A 22,735-nucleotide genomic window follows, 5' to 3' on the forward strand; every position below is an offset into this window, starting at 1 on the left:
TTTCAAGCTTAAAGGAACTTTTAAACTTCGAATTGTGAGTACACTACACAACGATTTTTTCCTAAGCCGTTTGAAAGTAATTTGTCCACGTCATATCCCAACTTGCCCCAATTTTTCAGATGTATTTGCTACAAGGCCATCTCCTACATAACCACACTACACCATTCCAATCAGAAAATTAAAAGACACATACCTTCATCTCATCCTCAATCCCCCGTTACATTTTGTCAATTATCCTGAATGTTCTATGCAGCAAAACGACTCAATCCAAAGTCTTATATTGCCTTCTGTTTTCCCTCTGTCTTTCTTTTCACAAAAGCACTTTTTATTTGAGGCAAAGAGAAGTCTTGCTGTAAGGATTATAGTTCCAAGCAGCCGAAACTCAACTGTTAGAGGCACTATTTTGACTCTGCAGATTTTGCTCCTTCTTAATCAGAAAAGGGTATTCAGGTTGTACTTTCTTCAGCTGAGCAAAAATGGCAAAGAAAGTGGGAAAAGAATTCCACTTTACTGATGCTGCTCTTCAGACCTGACATCAAGCTTGACAAGCCCTTGCTGGCAGCAATCACTGCAGATTGCTGCCCCACTGCCGAGGGATACAGGCCATACTACATTTGCAAGAAAACAATGAGGTGGGAAAACCAGGTGTAGGTTACTTGAGGAAGAGCAGACATCCACAGCTTCGAAACTCTTCATGGAATGGGTAATACTTGGGGGAAGCTCAGCTCAGCAAGGCACAGACCCTTCAGTTCCTGTTGCAGCTGAGTAAGGAGGTCATATCCTGGTTGCTCAGCTCAAAGTCAAAGACCTTGAAGTTCTCAGCAACGTGTTCCAGTGTCACCGGTGTGGGGATCACCACCAAGTTCCTCTGCGTGAGGAGCCAGATCAGAACCTGGCTACAGTTTCATTGTGCTTGGCTGCAATCACTTTGATCCTGGGGTCCTCCAGGAGGGAAGGGTCCTCGGGCTTGGCCCTAGGCCTGTCAGGAGAGCCAACGTGGCTATAGGCAGTCACCATGTTGCCTCTGGACTGGCCGTACTGGATTAAGTTCTCCTGGGTTAGGGACTTACGGTGGCGCTCAGTCTGATTAACTGCTGCTGGCTTACACTTTTTTTTTTTTTTTTTTTTTTTTTTTGAGATGGAGCCTCACTCTGTTGCCCAGGCCGGAGTGCAGTGGTGTGATATCAGCTCACTGCAAGCTCCACCTCCTGGGTTCAAGCAATTTTCCTGCCTCAGCCTCCCGAGTAGCTGGGACTACAGGCACGTGCCACCATGCCTGGCTAAATTTTTTGTATTTTTAGTAGAGACGAAGTTTCACCATGTTAGCCATGATGGTCTCGATCTCTGACCTCGTGATCCACCCGCCTTGGCTTCCCAAAGTGCTAGGATTACAAGCGTGAGCCATCACGCCCAGCCAGTTTACACTTTAAGCCAGGTTTGTTTAAGGTCCTCTCCGCCGGGAGATGGTGACGTTGGAGGTGCCAGTAGCTTTCACTGGCCCCTGAATGAGTTGCCTGATTCATCTAACAAGGAAAATTCCTTCCCAGGCTGACAGCCTGTTGGCCAGTGAATAAGGTGGAGGTCCAAGTAGTCCAGCTCCAGGCCACTGAGCACCTTCCAGCAGGATCCTCTCGCAGGCACTCCTCGTGGCACATGCCCCATGGCTTGCTGCTGATGAAGAGCCACTCGCGCCTCACCACCTGCTCCTTGAGCTGCTCCTGTTCTCGTTCTGGTGCACATGGGTGCAGTCGATGTGGCAGTACACAGTGTTGATTGCTACCTTCACAGCCTCGGCCACCTGGCTTGGAGGGGACTTCCAGGTGCCCAGCCCCAGCATGTCCGTCTTGGTACCATTGTTGATGTGGCTGTCATGACTGTGTTGAATTACAGACCCCTGCCTGCAATTTGCCTCAGCTGTCATCTCTTTGGTCTTCCTCAGTCCTGAATAATTTTAGTGTGTCCTTGACTTTCATTACCCTGACTTTTTTTTTTTTTTTTTTTTTTTTTGAGACGGAGTCTCACTCTGTCACCCAGGTTGGAGTGCAGTGGCACGATCTCAGCTCACTGCAACCTCCTCCTCTCAGGTTCCAGTGATTCTCCTGTCTCAGCCTCCTGAGTAGCTAGGATTACAGGCACGTGCCACCACACCCAGCTAATTTTTGTATTTTTAGTAGAGATGGGGTTTTACCATGTTGGCCAAGCTGGTCTCAAACTGCTGACCTCAGGTGATCCACGCCCCGCCACCTCCCAAAGTGCTGGGATTACAGCAACCCTGGCTTTTGGAGATAACAGGCTAGTTATCTGGTAGAAAGTCCCTGGATTTGGGTGGGTCTGATGTTTCCTTGTGGTAAAACTCAGGTGATGCCCCTTTGCAGGAATATCATGAGTGTTGTGTTCTCACTGAGACCTTGCACGTGGCACGTTTCCATTTGCCTCATTAGTGGTAACATTCACTTCTATCCCCTGATTAAGGTGGTGTCTCCCAGCTTCCCCTCCCTAACGCTATCCTTTCTTTCCCTTAGTAAATGACAAATATTTTAGGGAGAGATTCTCTGATCCTTTGTAAATATCCTGTTCCTCATGAAACTTTCAAGTTACCCATTTATTTTCTTATTTATATCAACATGGTCCTGTGGGTTGTAATGTCACTCAGTGGGTTATATCTATTGCTATCATTATCTATTTGTAAGCTCAAAAATGTCCCAAGTCTGGTGGGGGGCCCCTTCAAGCCGGTTCTGTGTCCCTTTGCTAGGTTCTCTTGTTCCTGGAGCACTGCCTGGCTTACTGGCATGAGGAGAGACTCCAGGTTCATTTTGTGCATTCCCCACCCCTGTCCCAGAATCAGCCACTTCTCAAGGTGCCCTGGTTCATCTTAGCAGAAAATGCTGTTTAGAAACTAAGCAGTGGGCACTGCATGTGCTCATTGCTATTGGATGCTTGATGTTCCCATGCCTGGCAGTGCAGAGAACCACACACACACACATGCACACACACACACACACACACACCTGTATCTATTTCTATGTCTGTCTCTCTGTACTGAAAACCTTGATATCTCCAATTCCAATCAAACAACAGTGTTCATGCTGGTTTTCTCCCTTCCCACGGGGGTGGGCAGTGAGAAATCTGCCTCCCATTATCCTCAGCATATTGGCTTATTTGGTCAGTCTCCAAGCTATACCCAGTCTTCTATCACCACCACTCCCATGTCCACCTCCCTCTGCACACACCCTCCCTACCCCACAAGAGAGGGCCTGCTCACCCTACATAGGTTGGTCTGACCCCTGTGCCAGGCCAGCCCCCTGTGGGGACCTCCTCACTCTGCAGGGCTCCTTTCCACCCCTCACCATCCAGGCGGACACCTAGTTTTGCTTGGGTCTACCTGGTGCTCTTTGAACGTTACTGTTCAGAAAGGGAAGACAAGAGGATGAGTCCAGTGCCCACCTTCACTGAAATGTAGTGCCCACCTTCACTGAATGTAAGTCTTCTTGCCACTTGGCTACCCACTGATCTAGAAGACAAATTCCTTTGCTTACTGTTTTATTATGGATCACTCTGGAATATTAAGGATACAATTCTGAGCAGACAATTAAAATGTCTTGTATTATCTGGAAGAAACAGAAACCACCTGTGGGTCAAAAGTATTGTGATGAACTGACTCACCTTATTACAACTTTATCCCCGCGGTCCCTGCCAGCACTGCCCTTGGACCCAGGCAATGGGACTCCCTTTCCATCTGGTGCTTCAGAGTCCCCTACTTCACCCCTCCTCCAGCCATGACCCTCACAGGGAGTGGAGTCATGGGGTCAAGGGGGAGGGCCCATTGGGGCGCGTGTGTCCCTCTCCCAAGCCATGCTGTGAACACTGGGGTCCCTGGAACTCCTTACGCAAACATTCCTCGAGCCCGCGTCTAAGGCCTGCACCAGCCTCTCCTCCAGATCAGGGTGAATGGCATCCCTGGTTCATGCACCCTTTAGCTGGGGAGCAGCCAAGCAACCGCTATTGGAAACGGTGGGGAGAGGCTCGATGTGCAAGTTGGAGCATCAAGACCAGGCACCCACTGGGCCCTTGTGGGTGCAGAGTGAAGCTGAGGGTGGAAAGAGAAAGTGGATGGCCAATCGCCATGTTCTGGTGCAGAATTCCAAGGAGCCTGAACATTCTACACGTGAGACTGGCCTTCCAGATTGTTAGGAAGGCAGATAGATTGTGTTTTACTTTCCAGCCATTAGCTTGCTTTATAACTTTTCTTTTCTTTTCTTTCTTTTCTCCTTCCTTCCTCTTTCTTTTCTTCTTTTTCTCTTTCTTTCTTCTTTCTTTCTTTTTCTTTCTTTCTTTTTTTTCTCTCTTTCTCTCTCTCTTTCTTTCTCCTTCCTCCCTTCCTCCCTCCCTCCCTTCCTCCCTTCCTCCCTCCCTCCCTCCCTCCCTTCCTCCCTTCCTCCCTTCCTCCCTTCCTCCCTTCCTCCCTTCCTCCCTTCCTCCCTTCCTCCCTTCCTTCCTTCCTTCCTTCCTTCTTTCAGACAGGGTGTCACTCTGTGGCCCAGCCTGGAGTGCAGTGGTGTGATCTTGCCTCACTGCAGCCTTGACCTTCCAGGCTCAATCAATCCTCCCACCCCAGCTTCCTGAGTAGCTGGGACTACAGGCATGCACCACTACGCCAGGCTAATTTTTGTATTTTTGTAGAGACAGGATTTCACCATGTTGCCCAAGCTGGTCTTGAACTCCTGACCTCAAGCAATCGCCTGCCTTGGCCTCTCAAAGTGTTGAGCCTCTGTGACTGGCCATAACTTTCAAATATCTAGATATATAGTATATGAATCTACATTTGTATTCTTGCCCCGGATCCATCAAATATTATAGACAGGCCTGCCCCTTGCACGCAGTAGGTTCTCATATGTGTGAGTTTTCTTTATGTGCCGCACTTACGGAATGCCCCTCACATCCCCTCTAACAGGGCCTATTCTAACTTGCTCTCAGGTTTGTGCTACGGTTTGGGATGTGTGCACTCACAAAGCTTGTTCTGGACATCCTTAGACAAATTGCGCTTGCACTCATGTCCATCCTGCCCAACCTAGAGAGGGCTGTGTTGGAGACCTGTTGTTTGCCTGTTGTGAGGGGCTTGGAGAGTAATGATGCTCCTCAAATAGCAGTAGCATTTATTGATATCTATATGCTGCACTTCACGAGTAGAAATTATCAAGATCATCTGAAAAGTAGATGCCTTTCTGCATTAACATATGTCACTGTCATCTGACAATTCTTATTTTCTAGCTTTTAAAAAATGTGATAACAGCTTGCACTTATGTATTATCTCACACTTTCTAAAACACTTCACATTTAGTATGTCATGGAAAATTGAATTTCTGCATTAGTTCCTTATTTATATTGCTTGAAAAATACCTTATTTTTTGTAGTGGGACATCTGATATGTTCCTAAGTTTAAGACAATCTGCATAGTCATTTATTCTCTCTCTCTCTTTTTTTTTTTTTTTTTTTTTTTGACACAGGGTCTTATTCTGTTTCCCAGGTTGGAGTGCAGTAATGCATTCATGGGTCACTACAGCCTTGACCTCCCTGGCTCCAGTGACCTTCCCACCTCAGCCCATCGAGCAGCTGGGACTGCATGCGTGCACCACCATGCCCGGCTAATTTTTTGGTTTTTTTGTAGATATGGGATCCCATTATGTTGCCTAACCTGGTCTCAAACTCCTGGGCTCAAGTGATCCTTCCACCTCAGCCTCTCAAAGTGTTGGGATCACAGATACAAGCTGCTGCGCCTGGCCAATTTATATTTTTTGGTAACTTGCTGCGCATTTTTCCTAACCTTCTTTCTCATCTGTCTTTCAAAATAGAAGACAAAGCGTAATGCAGAGCTTTGCCTTCTCAGAACCACTCATATCTACAGTTTTTCAAGTTTCTGCTTAAAAACATGCAAGGAAACAAATCAACAAACAAAAACTTGCGGTCTCTTCCATCAGTCACCTGTTCAATCAAGGCTTAAAAAAAAAACTTTCAGAAATTCTGTTTTGATCCCCACAACAGGGCAGTGTGGCTCATGGCAGAGTCATTCTTCACAAAGATTAGGTGAGGTTTGGGTCGGTTTGAGGAACATGAGGAGACCTGAAGACATCTTGCCAATAACTTGCAACTCATTACAATGAGTCCTGGAGCCAGGAACCAGTTCTCCTGGCTTTAAACCCACTCTACCACACTTCCAATTTTGATAATATTAACATAAGTCAGTTATAATCCCAAAGAGCTGTTACATTATTTTTATGATATTTCTACATTTCTTTCTGTTTATCTTTATATAAAACTCAATGTCTGTAGAACTTTGTAATCCTAAATATAACTTTGAAAGAAATCAATACGTGGAAAAAATTTAGTTGGCATTAATAACTAATAATTTTATTTATAACAATATAATTTAAGATATTAATTGCTTAAAAAACCCAACAGGGCCCAAATAATGATTTATAAGTAGATATGGTTATTTCTAGAAATAAACTAAAAAACACAATTATTTATATGCAAAATTCTTCTAAATAGGTAAAAATAGGAATAGAAAAGTGATGTTCATTCTAAACACATATTTGTTCTTTTCTATTTGAAAAGGCATCTCAGTTTTGGGCAGACAATTGTATTATTACATTAAAAAGTGTCAGGGAGTGGTGATTTTTAGAAGTTCACACTGCCTTTGACCATTGCAATTTCTTGGAGATAGATTTACCTGTCCTGAGCAAAGTAAGATAATTGACCTCAATTAAGAAACTACAAGTTAGACAGCTGGGTATTCCCACAGCAAGATATGAAGGGCGGTGGATATCATTTAGGAATGAATGTAAATAGGCAGTACCCAAAAGACATTTCAGTTGCCTGCAAAAGTCACCAAAGCATACTTAATTATCTTTGTGATAATAAGCCTTCAGTCTGGTTTCAAATGCGTAATTTTTTGATATACTACATTTGAAACGCAACATTGCAATTCTTCTTGGACTTACAGACAGGTCATCTTCACTTTCATTTTACTAAAATAGCTCCCTCAAATTTAAAATTGATCAGATTAGTCTAATCAATAAGAACAAAAGAGGCATGAGCTTCTTTTATCTAACTCTAAATTAGAATTGTAATTTTAAAAAGGCATTAAATACGAATTTTCAAAAACCACTTTCCTTGAATGACACATTGTCACGCTTCATAAGTCCACATGTCTGTCTTTCAGGGTGATTTCAGTGATTATTCAGTAGTGAAATTGGCTAATTTTGTTTCATAAGGCTTATTTTGTAAATTTAGACATTACATATATAAGGCCTAACAGCTGGTTAATTAAGTTAATTTAGTAAAAATCAATTGATCACTCAGTCATCTTATAAACAGATTAAATTTTTTCCACATTAACCCATTGATTAAAAATCAGAAGGCACAATCTAGTCCTAAAATGTACATCCTATTAAATTATGCAGAAAAGGGGGCCGCTTTCATCACCATTTTCACCCACTTAATAGTTTGTCCATCCATCTTTTTTTTGTTATTGTTTGTTTGTTTGCTTGTTTTTCTTTTTAGACAGAGTCTCACTCTGTCACCCAGGCTGGAGTGCAGCGGTGCGATCTCGGCTCACTGCATCCTCTGCCTCCCGGGTTCAAGCGATTTTCCTGCTTCAGCCTCCTGAGTAGCTGGGACTACAGTCACTCACCGCCACACCCAGGTAATTTTTTGTATTTTTAGTAGAGATGGGTTTCACCTGGTGTTGGCCAGGTTGGTCTTGGACTCCTGACCTCAGGTGATTTGCATGCCTCGGCCTCCCAATGTGCTGGGATTACAGGTGTGAGCCACAACTCCCGGCCCATCCATGGTATTTTTTAGTTGGAGCTGGACTCTGTGTGCCTGAGCTGATCCCCCTGAAATACCCTCCTCCTCTTGCAGACTCATGGTCTGAGCTTAGTCCTGCTGTGAGGACACCATCCAGTGGCAGAAGGCACTAGCCAGTTGCTGTGATGTGTGAAAGTGGCTGAACTCCAAGGTAGAATACCATAAAGCTATTTCTAAAAGGATTCAGGACTTGTGATGGACTTCAGTCATTTGTCATATGTCAACATTAAAGAAGAAAACATCAGTGACCACTTCACAGAGGGTAAGTCTGAAGGCAAGGTCGGTGGCAACTGCAGCCTGCCTGATGAAGGGCACAGTGGAATGAAGCAGTAGCGTCTGTGAGCCACTGTGGCCTGGGACATTAATGGTATTGCATAGGAAATATGTATCTGCTTGGCGAGAAACTCACTTTCAGCTGGGCCCTGTATCAGTTAGGATCAGGCATCACTACAGGTAATAAAAAAACTCTCAACTGAAAAATGGCTTTTAAAAAAGCAGAAGTTGATTTTTGCCCTGGAGTTAGGTAACCAGGGCCTTTAAGTCATTAGGGACCAACTTCATCCACTTCGCCACATCTTACTGCAAGGGTGGCTGGGAAATGTAGTCTTTTAGCTGGGTGCATATCCACCCCCCAGTGATGTGTCGGTAAGCCAGTTTTATCCTCCCTCTACTCCAAAGTGGGAGATGGGGAGGGAGAGAGAAAGAAACTCCTGATTGTAGCATTTGCTAATGTTTACAGTATAAATACTACCACCATGGTCAATTTCAAGCTGCCAATGGTTTAATGATTAGTTTACACAATTCCCACAAATCTAATAATTGGCTCTTGGGAGCTGGTACAAGCTTGCTCTAGTAGACTACTGGGCTGCAAATAATATCAAGAGTTCTATCACTAAGGCGAAAGGGTGGGATGGCTGATGGGTAGACATCTGACAGTGTCTGCCACAGATCCCAAATGGAACACAACTATGTATTTTGACCAGAAGTAGGATTAGAAATGTGTGCTCCATGATTCTTGCAGAAAAAGAACACTGATTTCTGATGAAACAACATAAAAGGCAGGAGGAAACATGGGCTGCAGAGGCTGCTGATGTTTAAAGAATGCAGGGCCAGGAAAACCCATCCTTGGTGCAAACAGGTGCCAGAACGTATTGGAATTAATCCCTTGAGAATGCAAAGACCCCCAAATTAGATGATGAAATGGAACTCCACGGTAGAATACCATAAAGCGAGGCAACTTGGATCATCTGAAGAGTAGGAGAAAAGGGATAAGATTTAACTGATGCATCTTCCCTTTAGACGAAGCTTTCTGGGGCTTGGGGCCATGTCTTTCCTGTTGATTGTTTTATTTTTGGCATGTAGCCCAATCCTTGGCACCTTCATTCATTCAACAAACACTTAGTGTGCTTACCTGTGGAAGGCACTGTTCTATGTGCTGAGGGAACAGCAGTGAACAAAACTGGCAGAAGTCCAGGCCCTCATGGAGCTTACACTCTATTCAGAAGGCAAGAGAAATAAAATAAAATAACTTATATGGTGCTAAATGCTATGGGGATAATCAGGCAGGGAAAGAGGATTGGGAGGGTTATAAGTGCTCAGTCGTTTAAGAAAAAAAATTATTTATTTTTTTGTTATTGAGATGGGGTCTTGCTATGTTGCCCAGGCTGGTCTTAAACTCCTGGTCTTAAACTCAAGTGATCCTCCTGCCTTGGCCTCCCAAAGTGTTGGGATTACAGGCGTGAGTCACCGTGTCACCTATGAAAAGTGTTTTTAAACTAAATGGTGTTTTAGGTTGGATTTCCTAGAAGCAGTCCCTGAGATGAGAACCCGTGTGCCAGCGATGTGTTAAGGATGTGCTGGGAGGCACCCGCAGCCTCAGTGTTGAGACTGGGTATCAGTGATGTTCAGGCCAGGGGCCTCTGAGAAGCAGAGCCGCAGCAAGAATTCGAGTCCCAATGTTCTATTTGGGAGGTTTGAGCCTTGAGCAGCGAGAATGAGGAGATAGAGGGAGCGAGGCGGGGAAAAGCACGAAGTGACGTGATGCCTTGCCACGTTGGTCAATGCACCCAGCGAGCTCGCAGGCAGGCCTGGGCACGTGCCCAGCATGGTGGACCCATCTGGAGATTTGCAAGGAGAGTCTGCATGTGGAGTAGGCTGCTGGGGGCAGGGGTAGAGGAGGGTGGGTGGGCACTGTCTGCTTACTTCTCTCCTAACTTCTTTTTCCAACTGGTCAAGACACACCCTGTGGGGGCCACTGCCCCGCCTTCCGGGGCAGCACCTGGCTCTTCAAGCCTTCTCCAGAAGTGGGAGCCTCCGCCTGGTGCTGTGACATTTTATTAAAGCCTGGAAGGGGAAAGGCAGCCCACGTAGGGGGCTGGAGGTGTGGAGCCTTTGGAGGTGTTGTTGGACCAAGAAGAGAAAGAAGGCAGCAGCAGAAGGGTGTGAGAAGCTGCCCAAGGTCCCTGTCGGGCACGGCAGGCCGGCAGTCCTTGCTTGGCTGCTAACCCCCTCGCAACCTTGGGCACCTCACCCAACCTCTCTGAACTTAGTCTTGGCGAGAGGGCTGGGCTGGGACGGTCTTTCAAATCCCTTTGGCTGAAGCCGCCTGCTTCTGCGGCAGTCAGCATCCTGCCACGCTCCTGGCAGCCCCTGAGCGAGCTTGGAAATGATACTAAACGCCAGGCTTTCAGCAGTCACAGCTGCTGGCAAGGAACACAGTCCGCTGGATTTGAGCAGAGCTTTTGAAAAAGGGTAGGAGGGAGCTTTCACCCTCTTCTTACGCCAGGGGATGTATTTCTTTCACCCTGTAAAAGGGGAAGGAGAACTGACTTCAATGATTTCTTTGTCCTTGGACAAATTTGCTACCAACAACCCTTCAGTAGTCAGCGGGGGCCCACTCAAGGGAGTTTAAACAGAATTTACAGCATAAATAACTATAGGTAGCTGCAAAGGGAATATAATAATAATTTGTAAACCCCTCAATTCAAAATACTGTGATGTGTTTGAATCCAATTGCCAACAAAATATAAGCACGAACTCCACATGGCCATAAGAGCAGCGGGGACTTGGGGTCAGGGTGGGGAGAATGTGGTCCCAGAGGAAACTGAGTGATCACAGCTACTTTATGTGGCTGTTCTTGAAGTTAGACCAGAAGAAAATTATTGAAGCACCTCAACTGCACATATGGAACCACCTGGAATCACCCTCAGCTCCACTGGTACCTGAAGGACAGATACAGGATGCTCTATAACAAGTGTCAGGAACTTCCTTGGGCAATGAGTCACCTTCACCAGCAGGACGGCCTCCTGGCAATTCAGCCTGCAGTTCTAGGACCATGACACCGCATCCCACAGCTCCCACAGCACGGTGCAAATGGTATCCAATGTGCAAATGTGCTTGGCAGGGGAGACGGGGTTATTAGTTTCCTTTTCCGTGTGTGTGCACGCCATCATGTTAGATTTTTGAGAATAGAATACTAAACTGCATATCTGATTACATACCTTAACACTAACCTTCATCACCTCAAAGTAGGATTGCCAAATTTAGCAAATATCAACACAGGTTTCCCAGTTAAGTTTGAATTTCAGATAAAAATGAATAATTATTCATCCCAAATATTGCATGGAATATAATAAAAATTATTCATTGTTAATTTAAAATTAAAATGTAACCTGGGCATCCTAAATTTTATCTGACAGCCCAACCTCAAATATCACATTTTCTGCAAATACAAATATTTGTGTGTGTCTATAAATACATTTTATTTTTCACACAAATGGTAGCATATTGCACACACTATTCTGTCTTGATTGTCTTATTTAATAATAACATACATGGCTGGGCATGGGGGCTCACACCTATAATCACAACACTTTGGGAAAATGAGGCAGGAGAATTGTTTCAGCCCAGGAGCTTGAGACCAGCCTGGGCAACATAGTGGGACCCCATCTTTACAAAAAATAAAAGCCTGGTGTGGAGACACACACCCGTGGTCCAGGCTACTTAAGAGACGGAAGGGAAGGATCGCTTGATTACATCACTGCACTCCAGACTCCAGCCTGGGTTACAGAGTGATACCCTGTCTCAAAAAAAAAAAAAAAGTGTATATATATATATATATATATATATTATTCTTTATCAGTGCACACATATCTGCCTCATTTAAAAAAATTATTTTAGGTTCGGGGGTATATGTGAAGGTTTGTTACATAGATAAACATGTGTCACAGGGATTTGTTATACATTTTATTACATCACACAAGTATTAACCTCAATAGTTATCTTTTCTGCTCCTCTCCTTTCTGTCACCCTCCCCTGTCAAGTAGACCCAGTGTCTTTTGTATCTTTCTTTGTGTTGCTAAGTTCTTATCATTTAGCCCCTACTTGTAAGTGAGAACATGCAGCCTTTGTTGTTCTGTTCCTGTGTGAGTTTGCTAAGGATGATAGCCTCCAGCTCCATCCATGTTCCTGCAAAAGACATGATCTCATTTTTTTTTCTTTTTTTTTCCTTTTTTTGAGACGGAGTTTCACCCTGTCGCCCAGGCTGAGTGCAGTGGCAAGATCTCGGCTCATTGCAACCTCTGCCTCCCGGGTTCCCGCCATTCTCCTGCCTCAGCCTCCCGAGTAACTGGGACTACAGGTGCCTGCCACCACGCCCAGCTAATTTTTTGTATTTTTAGTAGAGGTGGGGTTTCACCGTGTTAGCCAGGATGGTCTCAATCTCCTGACCTCGTGATCCGCCTGCCTCGGACTCCCAAAGTGCTGAGATTACAGGCTTGAGCCACCGCGCCCAGCTGAGCTCATTCTTTTTTATGGCTGCGTAATATTCCATGGTGCATATGTACCACATTTTCTTTATCAGTCTCTCACTGATGGGCATTTAGGTTGATTCCATGTCTTTGCTGTTGTGAATAGTGCTGCAATGAACATACTGCGTGCATGTGTCTTTACGGCAGAATGCTTTATATTCCTCTGGGTATGTACCCAGTAATGGGATTGCTGGGTTGAGTGATAGTTCTGCTTTTAGCTCTTTGAGGAATTGCTATACTGCTTTCCACAACAGCTTGAACTAATTTACACTCCCACCAACTGTATATAAGCATTCACTTTTCTCTGCAACCTCACCAGCATCTGCTATTTTTTGACTTTTTAATAATAGGCATTCTGACTGGTGTGAAATGGTATCTCATTGTGGTTTTCATGTGCATTTCTCTGATGACCAGTGACACTGAGCTTTTTTTTCACATGCTTGTTGGCCGCATGTATGCCTTCTTTTGAGAAGTGTCTTTTCATGTCCTTTGTCCACTTTTTAATGGAGTTGTTCGTTTTTCTCTTGTACATTTAAGTTCCTTATAGATGCTGGATATTAGACCCTTGTCAGATGCATAGTTTGCAAATATTTTCCCTCATTCTGTAGGGTTGTCTTTTTACTCTGTTGATAGTTTTCTTTGCTGTGCAGAAGCTCTTAAGTTTAATTAGATCCCATTTTTCAATTTTTGCTTTTGTTGCAAGTTCTTTTGGTGTCTTTGTCATGAAATCTTTGCCTGTTCCTATGTCCAGGATGGTATTGCCTAAGTCATCTTCCAGGGTTTTCACAGTTTTGGGTTTTACATTTAAGTCTTTCACCCATCTTGAGTTGATTTTTGTTTATGGTGGTCCACATTCAATCTTCTGCGTATGGCTAGCCAGTTATCCCAGTACCATTTACTGAACAGGGAGTCTTTTCCCCATTGCTTATTTTTGTCAGCTTTGTCAAAGATCAGATGGTCATAGATTGGCGGCCTTATTTCTGAGATCTGTATTCTGTTGAATTGGTCTATGTGCCTGTTTTTGTACCAGTGCCATACTGTTTTGGTTACTGTAGCTCGAATAATAATACAGTTTGAAGTTGGGTAATGTGACTTCCTCCAGCTTTGTTCTTTTTGCTTACGATTGCCTTGGTTATTGGGGCTCTTTTTTGGTTCCATATAAATTTTAAAATGTTTTTTTCTAGTTCTGTGAAGAATGTTGTTGGCAGTTTGATAGGAATAGCATTGAATCTGTAAATAGCTTTGGGAAATATAGCCATATTAATGATACTGATTTTTCCTATAAGAAGGGGATGTTTTTCCATTTGCTTGTGTCTTCTCAGGTTTCTTTTAGCAGTGTTTTGTCATTCTCATGGTAGAGATCTTTCACCTCCTTGGTTACCTGTATTCTGAGATATTTTTTTGTTTGTTTATCAGCTGAAGGAGCTTTTGGGCTAAGACTACAGGGATTTCTAGATATAGGATCATGTCATCTGCAAACAGAGATAGTTTGACTTCCCTTCTTCCAATTTGGATGCCCTTTATTTATTTCTCTTGCCTGATTGCTCTAGCTAAAACTTCCAATACTGTGTTGAATAGAAGTGGTGAAAGGGCATCCTTGTCTTGTGCTGGTTTTCAAGGGGAATGCTTCCAGCTTTTGCCTATTCAGTATAATGTTGGTTGTGGGTTTGTCATATATGACTCTTAATATTTTGAGGTATATTCCTTCCACACCTAGTTCATTGAGAGTTTTCAACATGAAGGGATGTTGAATTTTATTTTAAAAAAGCCCTTTCTGTATCTATTAAGACAATCATGTGGTTTTGTCTTTAGTTCTGTTTACATGATGAATCACATTTATTGACTTTAGTATGTTGAACCAATCTTGCATCCTAGGGATGAAGCCTCCTTGATCATGGTGGATTAGCTTTTCGATGTGCTGCTGGATTAGGTTTGTAAATTTTTTTTGAGGATTTTTGCACTGAAGTTCATCAACAATATTGGTGTGAAGTTTTCTTTTTTTTTTTATTGTGTCTCTGCCAGGTTTTGGCATCAAAATGATGCTGGCTTCCTGCTGGCATTTAGTGCTATGAATTTCCCTCTTAATACTGCCTTAACTGTCCTAGAGATTCTGGAATGTTGTATCTCAATTTTTTTTGGAATACTTTCAGTAGGGATGATACCAACTCCTCTTTGTACATCTGGTAGAATTCAGCTGTGAATTCATCAGGTCCTGGACTTTTTTTGTTGGCAGGTTATTTATTACTGATTCAATTTTGGAGCTCCTTGTTGGTCTGTTCAGGGAATCAATTTCTTCCTGTCTCAGTCTTGAGAGGGTATATGTGTCCAGAAATTTATCCATCTGTTCTAAGTTTTCTAGTTTGTGTATGTAGTGGTGTACGTAGTAGTTTCTGATAGTTGATTTTATTTGTATGGGGTCAGTAGTAACATTGACATTGTCATTTCTAATTGTGTTTATTTGAATCTTCTCTCTTTTCTTCTTAGTCTGGCTAAAAGCCTATTTTATTAATTTTTTCAAAAAAAAAAAAAACTCCTGAATTCACTGATCTTTTGAATGCTTTATCATGTCTCAATTTCCTTCAGTTCAGCTCTGATTTTTGTTATTTCTTGTCTTCTGCTATCTTTGGGGTTTATTTGTTCTTGCTTTTCTAATTCTTTCAGTTTTGAAGTCAGGTTGTTGATTTGAGATCTTTCTAATTATTGATGGGCATTTAGTGCAATGAATTTCCCTCTTAATACTGTCTTAACAGTCCTAGAGATTCTGGTATGTTGTATATTTGTTCTCATTATTTTTAAAGAACTTCTTGATTTCTGCCTTAATTTCATTATTTACCCAAAAGTCATTCAGGAGTATATTGTTTAATTTCTATGTAATTGTATGGTGTTGAGCTATTTTCATTGTGTTGAATTCCATTTTTATTGTACTGTGGTCTGAGAGTCTGTTTGGCATGATTTTGATTCTTTTACATTTGTTGAAAATTGTTTTATGTCCAATTATGTGGTCGACTTTAGAGTATGCACCATGTGGCGATGAGAAGAATGTACATACTTTTTTGGTGGCGGGGGGAGGTTGGAGATTTCTGTAAAGGTCTGTCAGATCCATTTGGTCCAAAGCTGAGTTTAAGTGCTGAATATCTTTGTTAACTTTCTGCTTTGAGGATCTGTCTAATACTGTCAGAGTTTGGTTTTCTTTATCATTATGTAATGCTCTTCCTTGTCTTTTTTACCTTTGTTGGTTTGAAATCTGTTTTGTCTGAAATTAGGATTGCAGTCCCCGTGTTTTTTTCTGTTTTCTATTTGCTTGGTAGATTTTTCACCATTTCTTTATTTTGACCCTATGAGTTTCATTACAGGTGAGATAGGCCTCTTGAAGACAGCATACCATTGGGTCTTGTTTTTTTTATCCAACTTGCCATTCTGTGCCTTTTAAGTGGGGCATTTAGCCCATTTACATTCAAGGTTAGTATTGATATGTGTGAATTTGATCCTGTCATTGTGCTGTTAGGTGGTTATTATGTTGGCTGATTATTATGTTTGTGTGATTACTTTACAGTGACACTGGTCTGTGTCTTTAAGTGTGTTTTTGTATTAGCTTATAGTGGTCTTTCCTTTCTATATTTAATACTCTTTTCAAGATTTCTTGTAAGGCAGGTCTGATGGTAATGAAGTCCCTCAATGCTTGCTTATCTGAAAATGATTTTATTTCTCCTTCACTTAGGAAGCTTAGTTTGACTGGATATGAAATTCTTGGTTGAAAAGTTTTTTCTTTAAGAATGTTAAATATAGGTCCCCAGTCTCTTCTATTAATAGCTTGCAGGGTTTTAGCTGAGAGGTCTGCCGTTAGCCTGATGGCGATGTAGGGTAACCTGCCCTTTCTCTCTAGCTTTCTTTAACATTCTTTCATTTTGACCTTGGAAAATCTGACAATTATGTGTCTTGGGGATGATCTTCTTTTGTAGAATCTTGCAGAAGTTCTCTGTATTTCCTAAATTTGACTGTGCCCCCTCTAGCAAGGTTGGGGAAGTTTTCATGGATGATATCCTGAAATATATTTTCTAAGTTGTTTCCTTTCTCCCCCTCCCTTTCAGGGATGCCAGTGATTGGTAGATTTGGCCTCTTTACATATTCCCATACTTCTTGTAGGTTTTGTTCATTTCTTTTTATTCTTTTTTAAAATTTTTGTCTGACTGTCTTATTTCAGAGAACCCATCTTCAAGTGTTGAGATTCTTTCCTCAGTTTGATTTATTCTGCTGTTAATACTAGTGATTGCACTGTGAAATTCTTGTATTGTGTTATTCAGCTCTGTCAGACCCATTAGGTTCTTTTTTACACTGGCTATTTCTTCCTTCAGCTACTGTATCACTTTATCGTGATTCTTATTTACCTTGGGTTAGGTTTTGTCATCCTCTTGAATCTCAATGATCTTTGTTCATATCCATATTCTGAATTCTGTTTCTGTCATTCCTGCCAGTTTGGCCTGATTAAGGATGCTTGGAGAATTGGTGCAGTTGTTTGGAGAACATATGACACTCTGGCCAAGTGAGTTACCAGAGTTCTTGAATTGGTTCTTTTTCATCTCTGCATGTGGGTGTTCCTTTAACTGCAGTGTAGATTGAGTACAGCCAATAACCTTTTTTTCTGGATGTTTTCACCAGGCCAAAGCTTTGTGTAGGACCTTTATTTGATGCTGACTTCTTGTCGCAGGTTCAGAGGGTGGTATGTTACTGAGGTGTTTTTTTTGTGCTGAGGCTTTGGGGTGTGATCCAGCAGGTGGCACTTAGGCTTATTGGTCATTCGATAGACTCTTGCTTGGTTGTGTGGCTACCCTATGCTTCCTCACAGTTGCAGCCATGTTCCTTCTCAGTGTTCTGAAAGTGTGGGTTTCTCTTCCCCTTGAGTGTTCACTGCAGATCACGACTTGGCACTCCTGGGCTGCCCACTGGAACTCTGGGGTGATCTCAGTGTTTATGTTCCTTCCCCAGCTTAGAGGCAGCAGAGGAAGAGATCTTAGTAGTGGTTATGGCCAAGGATCTTTTGCTTGACTCCTGGGGGTTCCACCCCAGAGAGATGCAGGTGAGCAATCACTCAGTGCAGTCAGTCCTGGATGGAGGATCTATGATGTGGGCCCAAGCCAGGGGTTCCCTGTCTGGTGACAAGTCATGGGAGGTGTGTGATACCTGTGGGAGACAGGCTGGCCCCCTCTCCTTAGGATGACTGCAGCTTGTTGGAGGTGTGTATAAGGCACTTAGGGTCTTTACTCCTTCATTAGTCCGCGGATGGGAAGGGCAGTTCCCTAGCAGAGTCAGTAGCAAAGACGCTTTCAGTTACCACTGGAGGCTCTTTCCAGGGAGTTGCTGAGTTGATATTGGCTCAATAGCTCTGGCAGGGGTGTGGTTGGAGGTCCAGGCCTGGAGGACCTGCCTTGTGAGGAGATATGGGAAGAGGTACCCATGTAACAATCTGGCCACTTTTCCACAGGGCTGCTGCAGTATGCTTGGAGCCCACTCTAGTCCTTAGTCACCTTGGGTTTTTCAGAACCAGGAGGTGTCACCAGTGATGGCTGTGAAACAGCAAAGATGATAGCCTGTCCCTTCCTCTGGGAGCTTTGTCCTAGGGAGGTATGGATCTGTTGCCAGCCCAAAGGCATTGTAGGAAGTGGCTGGAGACCCTGGTTGGGAGGTCTCGCCCAATGAGGAGGAATGGGATCAGGCCCCTACGTAAAGCAGCAACCTGGCCACATTGTGGTAGAGCAGCTGTGCTGTGCTGGGGGATCCCTCCTGCCCTGGGTGGGCTCAGACTTTCCAAAGCCCAAAGGCTAGAACGGCTAAATCACCCAAACAATAAAGATGGTGGCCCACCCCTCCCTCTGGAAGTACCATCTCAGTGGGAATTCAGATCTCTGTCAGCTGGAGAGCTTATTTGGGGCTGGCTGGAGGCCCTTGGGAGGTCCTGCCAGTGAGGAGGAACAGGATCAGGTGCCTGTTTAAAGCAGCAGTCTGGCCATGTTGTGGTAGAGCAGCTGTGCCATGGTGGGTCATCCTTTCTGCCCCAGGTCAGCTCAAACTCTCCAAAGTCTGAAGGCTAGAATGGCTAAGGTGTCTAAATAGCAAAGATGGCAGCCTGCCACTCCACCTAGGAGTTCCTTCTTAGGGAGTTGCAATGCCACTACTGCTGGCTGGGTGGAATTCCAAACCAGTGGGTCTTATCTTGTGTGGTGCTGTGGAAGTGGGGCCTGCAGGCTGTTGCTGTTCAGCCCCCTGGATTCAGCCTCCTTCCTAGGGGTATGTAGAGGAGTCTAACCTCCTGCTTTCCCAGAGCTGCAGCTACTTTTGCCACAAAGCCCAAGTATGTAAGGCTCCAGGGTCTCCATGCATGCCTAAGTGACTGCTCTGCCAAGACTTCATGTAGCTCTGTCTGTTAGACTGGAGGCCCTGGTGGAGTGGGTTCACAGGGTGATCTGCTGACCCAAGGGTTGCAAAGATCTGTGGGAGAAGTGTGGTTTCCCAGGGTGGCTCATTCACTCACTGTGTCCCTGGGTCAGGGAGGATCTTCTGGCTCCATGTTGCTCCAAGGTGGGCCATTGTTCCATCTTGCTTGTCCTTGTTATCTGTGGGCCAGGTTGTTTCCTTGGTTAATCCTAATGCAAGGACTTGGATGTTTCAGTTGAAGGTATTGTATTGGCTTGCCCCTTCTGTTCCTCTCTGTGAGAGCCACGCACACCAGCTGCTTCCAGTCAGCCATCTTGGCCACCCTGCCTCATCCTTTTTAACAGTTGCTGAATGGATGGACTATAGACATTCAGCCATCTATAGATACTTGCCCCCAACTTAGCCTTTTCATGGTTGCCAAATAATGCAATTTTTTAAATTTGTGCTCCCTTCTCTGGGGCTAATCTAGGTCTCTCTTATGCTGTCCTCTTGCTGATGGAAAGGCCTTGTGGGCATTACTCTACTGTATCATTCAACACACAGTCAGCAGCAATCACAATTGCACCCTGGAGGCCCTTCACATTCTGATTTCATTGTGGCCTGGTTGTTTGTCAGGCATATACAGATAGTATAACACGTTCTTATCTTATCTTCATTGCTATTGTGGGTTGACTCTATTGTCTCCTGGATTCCAGGTTTTCATCTTTCTTGATCTATACCCTCATATTATGGGAGAACATTCTCTAGGAGTTTTCTTAGAAAGACAGCTTAAGAAGTAATATTATAGGTCTTTGCATGTTTGAAGATATCCTATTCTGCTCACATGTTATTGCTACTTTGGCTGGGTATAGAATTCTTAGCTACAAATACTTTTCTCTTAGAATTTGAAGAGCTTATTCCATTATCTTCCAGATTCGAGTGTTATTATTAAGAATCCTGAGGCCATTCTTATTTGTGTTCCTTTTTCAGGTAACATATGTTTTCTGTTTGTTGTTTGTTTGTTGTTTGTTTCCTCTTTGGAAACTAATAGAATTATTCCGTTCTGGTGATGAGTAGTTTCTTTAAAACTGCCTTGGTGTTGGTTTTTTTTCTTTATGGTACTGGGTTAATAATGGAACAGTAATTCTGGAGACATATCTTTTAATTAAGGCTCATGTTTTTGTATTTCTTGGATACTTTCTTCTGATAAATCTTGTGTTTTCTCTCATTTAGAACACTTACATTGGCTTTTGTGTGTGTGTATTGAATCTCTATTTTTAAAAATCTTGTCTATTCTACTTTCCAGAATATTAAAAAAAATTTTTTTTTTTTTTTTTTTTTTTTTTTTTTTTTGAGACAGAGTCTCGCTCTGTCGCCCGGGCTGGAGTGCAGTGGCCGGATCTCAGCTCACTGCAAGCTCCGCCTCCCGGGTTTACGCCATTCTCCTGCCTCAGCCTCCCAGTAGCTGGGACTACAGGCGCCCGCCACCTCGCCCGGCTAGTTTTTTGTATTTTTTAGTAGAGACGGGGTTTCACAGTGTTAGCCAGGATGGTCTCGATCTCCTGACCTCGTGATCCGCCCGCCTTGGCCTCCCAAAGTGCTGGGATTACAGGCTTGAGCCACCGCGCCCGGCCAGAATATTTTAAAAAATTTTTATCTCTCAAACCTTTCAATGAATTTTTTAAATGTTACATGTTTAAATGTCGAATATTGTATCAATCAGCATAGGAGAGGCTATGCTGGGGCAATGACATGAAACCGCAGGTAAAGGGGAGCGACCACAATACATCTGACTACATGTTATATTTTTAAATAGCAAGTTTGTGTTCTTGTTTTTAATTCATTTGTTTATTGATTTAGGGGTTCAATATCATCTTGAACCTCTCTGAGGGTACTATTTACATTTTATTTATATTTTAAAGTCTTTACCAGCATGACTTCTGTTTCCTCTAGTTCCTTTTTTCTGTGTATTTTTGCCTGCATGTGGTGAGCTCTCCCTGTACTTTTTATACCATGGTTGCCCATTCAGAAATAAGAGTGAGTCACTTAGAAGCAGATGGGAAGTCACCCAGCGGGCCTCTCTGTTGAGTGGGTGGTGGGCAGCTTGTCAGGAGACCAGCAGTTATTGGTGTGTGGAGGTTGTGTCAGCCGCCGTTCAGTTGGTAAACACATGGATGCTCCAGATGGGGCCAGGGAGAGAGTTGAACAATGGGACTATAAGGGGCCAAGGGGACCAGAGATGGATGTGAAGGTGCTCGGTAGTGACTGCAACAGCCAGGAGCCATGACCACCTGAGATCCAGAGAGATAGAAATTTCTGGACTCTAGTAAATGTTCCTACCTGTGGGAGAGGGGATTCTCAATAGGAATCATTGTCATAGGCAGGGGAATGCAGCCCTGGCTGAACTACAGCCTGGCGTGAAGAAAAGGTAGAATAAATACGACAGCCCTCTGTGTGCCCCCAGCTGAGCAGAACCCACTCTAAAGCCACAGGGAGAGAGCCCAAGGGACACAGTGTGTGTGGTTCACCTCCTGGGGACGGGCATGGTAGAGAAAGGCGGAGAGCAGATCTGAGGGGTCGGGGGAGAATGTCCCGTACAGAGAGCTCTCCCTACGGGACAGCGAGGTCTCCAGGGAGGGTCCTTGAGAGCCTGCTGGGGCATTCTGCACACACGGAGGGAAGGCGGCTGTGGGGCCAGCTGCTCCATGTGAAGCCTTTCATCTGAGCCCTGCTTTCTTCTCCAGCCTCAGCCTGGCTTCTGTGGCGTCTGCTGCCCCAGCCTCTGGCTGTTCAGGGACAGGTAGGATAGGCTGGTTCCTTTTCTATGTGTGCTTAGGGGCACATACTTTAGGCTGTGGCTTCCTCTTCTCTGCTAAACCAGTTACCACTTCTCTTCCAAGAATCTGTTAAAAAATCCCTTGATTCTGTTTGCATTTCCTTTTTTCTTATTCCTCTAATTTATTTTATTAGAAAATGAAATTGCTTTACGTTTTTATATTTATTTTCACAGAAGGACATATGTGAATTATGTGCAGTTCTTTCACATTATCCATAATGTCCTGTATAAATGTAACATAATTGATTAAAGTAGCCTAAAAACAATACTCTTGGCAGTGTATCCTCAGGGGAATATATTCTAAGGACAAAAATAAAATTAAGAGGCAAAGACGGTTTAACCTTAGTATTGGATGTGTTTTTTAAAAATGGTGTTGGCACCTTAATACTAAAACTCTCCGGTGTGAACTGTAGATTAGCACACAGGAATCAATAGATCCCTGTTTCAGGAAGCAGGGTTTTCACTGTGGAAGAAGTGGAATGAGAGAAGCTGTGGAAGAAGCCTGTGTTACTGGATTTCATACTCTGGCTTCAAACACCAACAATACTATGTGTTCCTGCTGTGAAGTAGTGAGAAGTTCAGAAATTCACCAAATAGTGTTCTTGCCAGAAATGGTTCACCTAAATACAGTCACAAGGAAAGAGACGAATATAGAATGTGTGATGTTTTACAGGGATCTTCAAAGGACTCATTGTCACCGGGTGAGGGGATGGGATTGTTCTATATTAGGGAAAAACAACAAGGAGAGCCTTGATTTTATTCTGAGTTGAAAGGAAAACGAACTATTTAAAACATCAGTGGGACAATTGGGGAAATT

The 22,735-nt window shown here is 43.6% G+C and overlaps 1 pseudogene; it reads right to left on the reverse strand.

Moving 5' to 3' along the window:
- Positions 1 to 652: 652 nt before the first annotated feature.
- On the reverse strand, positions 653 to 1,921 carry LOC104670253 (annotated as a pseudogene).
- Between the last annotated feature and the right edge of the window lie 20,814 nt (positions 1,922 to 22,735).

Source organism: Rhinopithecus roxellana, chromosome 21 (genome assembly GCF_007565055.1).
Source record: "Rhinopithecus roxellana isolate Shanxi Qingling chromosome 21, ASM756505v1, whole genome shotgun sequence".
Lineage (NCBI taxonomy): Eukaryota > Metazoa > Chordata > Mammalia > Primates > Cercopithecidae > Rhinopithecus > Rhinopithecus roxellana.